An 8,935-nucleotide genomic window follows, 5' to 3' on the forward strand; every position below is an offset into this window, starting at 1 on the left:
GTTTTTTAAATAATAAAAAAAAATCTATAAACTGTGGTGTGCATCTGTCTTTTGGAGTGTCTTCTAGCTTTTTATATCTATTAACTGGTCTTTGACTGAATTTGATTCAGGTATTTTCTTTGACTGGGTCATTTTAACACATAAACACACATTACTATAAACTATTCTAGTTTCTAAGCTATATGTTTTGGGTCAGCATCCAGCTGGAAGGTCAATCTTCACCTAAGTCTTAAGTCATTTACAGCATCTAACAAGATTTCTTCAGGGCTTACCTTATATTTAGCTACTTTCATCTTCCCATCAACTTTGACCTCCTTCACTGTCCCACGTGAAGAAAAACCTCCCTACAGTACAAAGCTACTCTTATCTTTTAGTGTGGAGGTGGTGTATTCAGGGCACCTTCTTCTTCTCTCTCCACACGCTTGCTGTGTGCTCTATGTCAGTGGTTTCCAAAGTGGGGGCCGCAAGGGGGCGCCAGGGGGGCCGCGGGAAGATGGAGAAGAAAAAAAAAAGTTATACATGAAATAATTTTATTGAATCAAAATAATTAAAATATTCCTGTCTGGGTATAACTGCATTATAAAAATCATTCACATAAAGCTTACAAATAATATTTTTAAATAACGCATCTCTTTCTAACTGGTTGGCATAGCCATGACCATGACGCACTCGTAAACAAACCTGACTAGCCTTGCGCCGACATTAGCTTCGTGAAAATAATAGTGCTAACCAGATATCAGGCAAACATGTTAACATGGACACGTTTTTGAAAAGAAAAGGACCTGGCGAAGACCCCACCAATCCACAAACATCTGATCAAACACAGAGGAGCTGCAACTGGCCAAAAAAGTTGAGGAAGTATGAAAAGGACTATATTAACTATGGATTTACGGTCACACACAAACATGGACAGGAGTGCCCTAAATGTGTGCTATGCCTCGAAATTCTTTCAAAGGAGTGCTTCAAACCGTCCAAACGTAAACGGCATTTACGACAGAAACATCCAGCGGAGGCTGAAAAGTCAGTGGAATATTTCAAACGCAAGGAGGAACAAAATAACGAAGCAGACGACAACATTTGTGCAGCAAGCTAACGTCCCCGAGAGAGCACTGAGAGCATCCTATGCGGCATGGTACCACATAGCTCGGGCAAAGAAGCCCCACACCGACGGAGACGGTTTCTTACTTCCAGCAAGCCAAGACATGGTTCGGGAAATGCTTGGTGAGGACGCGGCAAAGAAAATGGATGCTATACCACTTTCGGACAACACGAAGAAGTGACATGGCAGGGGACGTTTCTAATCAACTTTTGGACCAGGTACGAGCAAGTGACTATTTCGCATTGCAACTGGACGAAAGCACTGATGTGGCTAATGCCGCGCAACTGCTCGTCTATGTTAGGTACCTTCAAGGAGAAACGTTTGCAGAGGAAATACTGTTCTGCTCTTGCTTGCCTCCTATTAATATTTACTGCTCAGCTGATTATACCTGCCTGGTATGTGTCTGTTGCTCTCTCTCATGTAGCCTACATTTGTTGTTAGGCCTGCATTATATAAAATGCCTGCATGTTTAATTTGGGACAAACTTTTATTTTGTTCACAAATCTTTCTGTTTTTGCAAGGTATAAAGAGGTTCATCGTTTAAAAAAAGGTTATTAAAATTAAAGTGGTGGGCCTATGTTATTGTTGTATGTTATTCATTAAATTAATGAATTAAAGGTTAATAAAATATAATTGTGACTTCATCTTTACAAAATAAATGTGTTTTTATTTAGATGGTTTGTTCACTCATTTTCTGTCGCTGTAGCTTACACATGAGTGTTTAGGCATGTTTCATATGAGGGGGAGCCTCAGCTGAAAATGTACTGGTGTAGGGGGGCCTTGGCATGGTAAAGTTTGGGAACCCCTGCTCTATGTGGCTTCTGGAAAATGTTAAACACTGGGTCTTATTCTTTTTGGGAGTTTTTGTCACTGGGTCTTATTTTATGGCTTTCTCATCTCCACTCTTCCATGAAGTCCAGATTTGCAGAGTGAAACAGATTCTCCCACCTGAGCTGTTGATCTCTGCAGCTCCTACAGAGTTTCCATGGGGTCACTTGGCTGCTTCTCTGATTAATCCTCTCCTTGTCCAGTCTGTTGAGTAAGAGGAACGGCCAGGTCTTGGTAGGTTGCAAGTGGGCCATACTTTTTCTGTTTGGTCTTTTCAAAGCATGGAGTATAGTTTTATAATTTAACCCTACTTTAAACTTCTCCACACCTTTATCCTTGATCAGTCTGCTGTGCTGTTTGGGGTTTATGATATGGTTTGTTTGCTAAAGTTCTCAAATGAAACTCTGAGGCCTCCACAAAACACCTGCATTCATGCTAAGATTGGCAAATTCCTCTAGAGATGGATTTTATTTATGGGTGTACCAATTACAGCCAGCTACAAACGCGCTCAAACACCTTGAGACATTTATTTGTGAAAATCCTTGAAATCCATTATCCATTTTATATTCCATCACAATTATGCACTGTTCTTTATGATTGTATCTCAAAAAATCTAAAAAAAACACAGAAGTTTATTGTTGTGGTGTGATCAAATGTGAAAAGATTCAAGAGATATGAATACTTTTAGAAGGTGTTGTGATACAACAATGATGGCTACAACTTCATTTGTGGTAAAAAATGTTTAAAATGATGTTAACATTAACTTTGCCTCTGTATGTCACCATATCCTCGACAGCTTAAAATATCCTATCTAAACCATCCAGTTTGGCATTTTTTCTTAAGATGTAAGTTTTTAGTTGTTTTTTATGCAAATTATTTAAATGGGTGTCATTGTTACCTCTTGCTCCCTGATTCCACACATATCCAGAATGTCAAGGTTACTCTGCCTCCCACATCATATATCTTCACTGCAGTGGCCTAAATGGAGGGCGGGACACACAAAATGACACAAAGAAGGAGAGACAGCAGCATTCCTTTGCGTGTATCTGCAATGAGGCCCGTATGAATGCAGCCATTTGTACCTATGTGTGCTAAAGTGAATAATGGCCTGTGCTGACAGTGAAACCACCAGGGGAGGCATATACCGAGCATCATTACCCCCTTTCTTCACGGCACCCTTCTGTCATCTGTTCCTCCTGCTTTCTTCTCGCGTTAAGTGATCATGTCAGAGGTGTTAAAGACAAAGAGGAGCTAATCTACCTTAAAGAAAAAGCCTATAGAGTCGACACATCTCATATTGAGGATTTCTTAGTACATTGGACATTTATAGAGCTGTTCGCTAATGTGGAGCACAATTCCAAACCACAATCTGTGTAGTTTTTTTTCTTTTTTTATATGCTTTTCATGTGTAGCAGTACACGTTTGTGTGCCCTTGTGCTTATGTTGTGAAACAGAGTCATTTCATCTGGGCAGCCTCTTTGTCATCTGCATTTCATATGTGTTTATTAGCTTGAGGGCAGGTGTTCATGGGTTTGTCTGTGAATCAGTCCTTACACTGGAAATCCCATTGCTTGGACTGTGGAAGCTCACAAGGCACATGTCAAGATAAGCACACGATTTATCTCTAGCTGCAAATGTGGGGGAAAGCTTTTCATTATTCGAATGAATGCAGCTGATTCATGAAATGCTTAAAGGTTGTTCCCTGATAAAATACCTGATTCTGTGTATGCTAACATGGAAGCGTGCAAGATCCAAACAAGACACGGTTACATCACAATTATTCAGAAAAAGAAGAAGAATGTTGCTCTAAAAGAAAGTCGGCCAGGATAACGTGGCCATTTAACCGGCAGATATCACCAGTCAAGAATGGATTAAAATGGAACAAAGAATCAGGGGGAGGGGAGTTGACAGCAAAACAAAAGATGTAATAATAGTAAAACTCCCCAAATAACTTCAAAATATTATGATAATATAAAAACTTAGTCTGCATTTGTTTTTGTTTTTTGCCATTTTATTGTTAAAACTAATAATTTTCTCATTTGTGGTTTAGCTCAGTTATGCAAGCAACACCTTCCTGTGTTTTTTCCTGTATTGTTTTTCACTGAGAATAGCTTCTCTGGGTTTGGTACACACAGTTTGTCAACACTAAAGCATTTCTCCTATGCGATCTTACAAAGTTGGAACACAGAGAGAAGGATCTTTGTCTATTTTTCTTAGTATGATGAAGATAAACTTAAATCTGCCTACTTTCATGGAGTACTTTCTTGTTATTCCAATTTTTGCGAATGACTTAGAGAAACTGGCCAGGAAAATATAACATGAATTAATAATTTAAAGTTTCTAGACACACTGATCAATTACAAAATGAAAATATGAACTGAAAAATTTGTTTGTATAGGAATTTTTAGGAGTGTGAAAAAAGGCTATCATTTCTTTAACCATCCCAATAAATGAATGTACTCAAATTGAAAGTTGAATTTTTCTGAATATTTCTGTGTGAGGATACAGTTTTAAGCTTTTTGCACATATTTATTGGCGGTGTCAAAAAAGTTGTAGGTGTTGCATTTTAAAATATCCTTATTGGTTTCTATCAATATATTTATATTGAAATTTATGGAGAGCTGACTCATTCGATAACTTTAAATGACAAACTTGAAGCAGTAATACTCGCAAGTTATAATATACAGTTGAAATACACCAAATAAAAAGATATACCTTTATTAGCACTATCTAATGTTATGTCAGACCAATCTGTTCTTGCTTAGAATCACCAAAGTGACTTCTATTTATTTATGCCACACTAATGAGAGAGTATGTCAGAGATATATTTGATGTTTTCATATTGGTCTTACTTGGGTAACATCTAAAAATGCCTATCTAACTCCTCTTTATTCAAGACCACAATTGTTGCAAACCACAGGATGTCTTATGTGAACGTCTTCTGCTTGAAGACAGCAGCTCATCTTTCTCATCACAAAGGAAGCTGCATTTTTTTATTTTACTTACTACTAAAAAGGAGCAGGATGACAACATTAGTTTTGTGACATGAGTTAGCAGAAAACACGTGTTTAAAAAAAAGAAGGTTAGGCATTGTAATACATTCAAAAGAACACACACTGTACCCTACAGTCTGAAAAAAGCCACAGCAGGCACCAGTGTCCTTCACCAGCCTCCATGTGTACTTGAAAAGCCTTTTAAGAGGATGCCAAACACAGACCTTGATGATCACTTTTTAAGCAAATCTTTCTTCACCCATTATTTTTCTCTCCATAATTAATATGGAAAGAAAAACAATGGGGGGATGGAGGGAACACATCACTCAGAATGAGTAAGTGAATGCGTGTTTGTTAACGCTTCATGTGTGATCAGATGGCCTTGGTGAAACATACAGTAAGGAGCAATGTGAGGGAGGAACACTGGACACCACACAGACAGGTCAGCACTCACGCCCAAACATCTATTCATAGAAACAAAGATGGCCATCAAGGAAAAGCTGAGCCGCCCACTTCCAAATTAGCTAATAAAATTAGATGAAAATGACTTTAGAGATTGTAATCTACATGGAAACTCTGTTTACTAGTTACTGTTATTAAACACCTCCATTACATGTGACATAATAGCTATAACATACAGCTCTTTTAATGTGTATATTAAAAGAATATTTCAGAAGAATATTTAAACAAACCCCGTAAAACACCTTAAATAAGCATATACCTTAAAGACCTCGAAGGTTTTTTTAGAGAACGTTAGTGAAGAACCAGCATCAGAAGAAGAAAGAACACAACAGATCGGTCAAGTTGTGGAGAAATCTAAAGCAGGTTTACATTAAATATCAAAGCTCTCACCCATATGATTAGAGCATTAATAAGAAAAGCAGCTAAGATTTACCTGGTAAATGTGGAGGAGGTGAATAGATCCACGCCTCAGGCTGGAGAATCTGTTGATAGGACAATTATTGGTTGGGCTCTCAACAAATATGGCTGACGTCATAGTACGGCATAAAAAAAGCCATTGCTTAAAGAAAGCCATTGAAAGTCCTGTCTGTTGTACTAGATAATACAAAACATCCATTGAAGGAGATTCAAGTTCCACCAAAACAACAACCTAGAACATACATCTGGATTTGCAATGTATTGGTGTGTTTGAATGGAACAGTCAAAGTCCAGCCCTAAATCCAAGTGAATCTCTGTGAGACCTTTTTCAGTAAATATTTAAAATTATAATAGTAACCCATGATCGGGTCGGCGGGGGGGTCCTTGGGGTCCCAAGTCGAAGAGTTCAAGTATCTCAGGATCTTGTTCACGAATGAGGGAAGAAGGGAGCGGGAGATCGACAGGCAGATTGGCGCGGCGCCTGCTGTCAAGCGGGCGCTGTACCGGTCTGTCGTGGTGAAGAGAGAGCTGAGTCAAAAAGGAAAAGTTCTCGATTTACCGGTCAATCTACGTTCCCACCCTCATCTATGGTCATGAGCTTTGGGTCATGACCGAAAGAACAAGATCACAGTTACAAGAGGCTGAAATGGGTTTTCTCCGTAGGGTGTCTGGGCTCTCCCTTAGAGATAGGGTGAGAAGCTCAGTCTACCGGGAGGGACTCAGAGTAGAGCCGCTGCTCTTTCACATCGAGAGGAGAGCCAGTTGAGGTCGCTTGGGCATTTGGTCAGGATGCCTCCTGGACGCCTCCCTGGTGAGGTGTTCCGGGCACGTCCCACCGGGAGGAGGCCCCAGGGAAGACCCAGGACACGCTGGAGGGACTATGTCTCTCGGCTGGCCTGGGAAAACCTTGGGATTCCCCCGGAGGAGCTGGAACAAGTGGCTGGGGAGAAGAAAGTCTGGGCCTCCCTTCTGAAGCTGCTACCTCCGCGACCCGACCCCGGATAAGCGGAAGAAAATGAATGGATGGATGGAGTAACCCATGACCAGTGAAATGTACTATATAAATAAATACCTATTATTGACTTACTTACAAAGTGACATATATTTAGTTACCTATAAGGAATAGGTAAAAATATCCCTAGTCTCTAGATTTGCAAAACTGATAGAGACACCCCAAAATGTGATTCTGCAGTCTCATACACACTAAATTTACTGTTTCTTAATTGTAAAAAAATTTTTAAAACCTGCAATCCATTTCCTTGACGTTTATGATACAATACTTTACATTTGTCTATCATTTAAATCTTAATAAAAGACAGTGTGGTTTGTGACATGACAAAATGTGCAAATGTTGTATGAAGACTTTTGCAAGCAACGGTATAAAGCTGTTGTTCTTGAGGCTGCAAGAAGGTCAGTATTTGTCGCTTTTTATTTAGGTTGGCAGCTTGGGTAACAAGTGTCCTCACTCTGAGTGGCTAAAAAATAAGGTACTTATAATATCTCAGAGGAAAAAATGTACATTCTTTTAAAGAACTCTAAATGGGAACATGCTAATTTATATTTTTCCCAGAAGTTATTTTATGTCACGGATGTAAAAACAAAAGATACAAAAGATTTGCTGTATGAGCAGCACAGGTGTGTGGGGGTGAGCATGAGTGTGTGGGAGACATATTTTATTTTCCATGCATGCAAAGAGAGATGAGTGATAAGCTGGCAACCGTCTGCCCAGCTCATCTGCTTTATTTGAATGTCTGTGCACGGAGTTGGTTTCCTCATGGTCCAGACAACATATCTGGCTTTTCACCCACTTCTGCTTCTCGTTGCAGAGTGTGGAAACACACCTCAGCCTCATGACACAAGTGTGAACTGCCAGGCAGATAAAAATAGATAAATCTTCAAAGGTAGGTATTGCATATAACCAGCATTAATCAAGCAAAAAGAAAAAACAATGCCTGCTGTTATGTAAGATAAGTTTATTAAGCATTTAAAATGCAAAATATGCATTTCTGTTTAGTGTTAAGTTGTTCAAAGAGACCACTCCCTTTTAAACAACTCATTCCACTGCAGATTTTGTAAAAGGCTGAATCTGTAATCTTGTGTAGGCAATAATGCATAAAAAGGTAGAAATTTGATTTATTGTGTCAGGGTCAGTCAGCAAAATGAAAGCTGCTGACTTAGCTGTGTTTCTATCCTAGGTTAAGCCACTAAAAGACCTACTAATCCCAATTACGTTTTACTTTTCTTTAACATAAAAAGTACTCCTGGATCAGCGCTTCTATATTCTCTGCAGGTTTTTCTTTGAGTGCGTGTGTGTGTGGTGGTGGTGCATGCTTGGCCAGTGATGACACATGGGCATTTACTCTGAGCCAGGTTCTGGTTCTGCTGGAGGTTTCTTCCTATTAAATGGGAATTTTCATGACTGGTGTCAATTCAACAACCTGCTGACTAAAAGAAACTTCACTCACATTGGGCAATTTCACAAAAAAATACTAAAATGTCACAGGAAAACGGGGCTTGGATATCAAAAAAAGATGGATAGTATGAAACATAAATTACATGAGGCATTTATAATATTTTGCAAATAAATAGTCCATCCATTCATTCATTTTCTTACACCCTTGTCCCACTGGGATCCAGAGGGATGCTGGTGCCTATCTCAAGCTGTCAGTGGGCGAGAGGAAGGGTAAACCCTGGACAGGTCGCCGGTGCAAATAAATAGTGAGTCTGATAAATCAAAATTGTATTGAAAAATGAATTTATTTAAGGACTTTTACACAACTTTACCAGGGATGTGTAGCAATGTGTAATAAATCGCAGTTTAACTGAGTTCTTGAGAAAATACTGAATATATTTTATATTTTAAACAGAAAAGTAAGTGTTTGTGTGATTCATACCAGATGCAGAATTGGCTTTCTAATATTCTCTTCCACAGATAACGGTAATAATAGTAAAAATCTACTTTAAAATCAGTATCGGTAAATTAGAATAGAGGTTATGTCTTACAGTTAAAAAAAGATAGAAATTGTGAAATGCAATGCACATTCCTAACACACAAGGTATAAAGTGGATTCAGGTAGCATTTTGAGGTGAAAAGGTTAAAGTAAAGAAGTTAAAGACAGATGTAAGTCCTTTGGGG

Source organism: Xiphophorus couchianus, chromosome 15 (assembly GCF_001444195.1).
Source record: "Xiphophorus couchianus chromosome 15, X_couchianus-1.0, whole genome shotgun sequence".
NCBI lineage: Eukaryota > Metazoa > Chordata > Actinopteri > Cyprinodontiformes > Poeciliidae > Xiphophorus > Xiphophorus couchianus.